The sequence below is a fragment of the Elephantulus edwardii genome, unplaced genomic scaffold, assembly GCF_000299155.1.
Source record: "Elephantulus edwardii isolate Elephantulus edwardi_28Jun2011 unplaced genomic scaffold, EleEdw1.0 scaffold00546, whole genome shotgun sequence".
Lineage (NCBI taxonomy): Eukaryota > Metazoa > Chordata > Mammalia > Macroscelidea > Macroscelididae > Elephantulus > Elephantulus edwardii.
Window position 1 is genome coordinate 92,501 of NW_006400296.1, and position 361 is coordinate 92,861.

The following is a 361-nucleotide window of genomic DNA, read 5'->3' on the forward strand; positions in this document are numbered from 1 at the left end:
CTAAGGAGAGCATAGCCTAAAAATGCTGAAGAAAACACGGAGTTTTCTATAGCCCTGATAGAGACAGATTCTCTTCAAACTGACAAATGGAATTGGGCCTTCTATCCTTCTAAATCTTAAGTAACTGTGTGTGTGTGTGTGTAAGGCATCCTCTTATGGTAGGTCTATTGTACTAGATATTTAAAATAGAGCAAAAAAACATTTCTTGTTCTTTTGTTCTTTTATTTCAATGTTAAATCCTTTTTTCTTTATTTTAAATTTAATTTTCATTAAGGATATACTTCTAAGAAAAAAAAATCTTTTAACTTTGCCCCCCTCAAAAATATCAGAGGTTCTCCTGAAGGCATCTCCCTTATGTTTA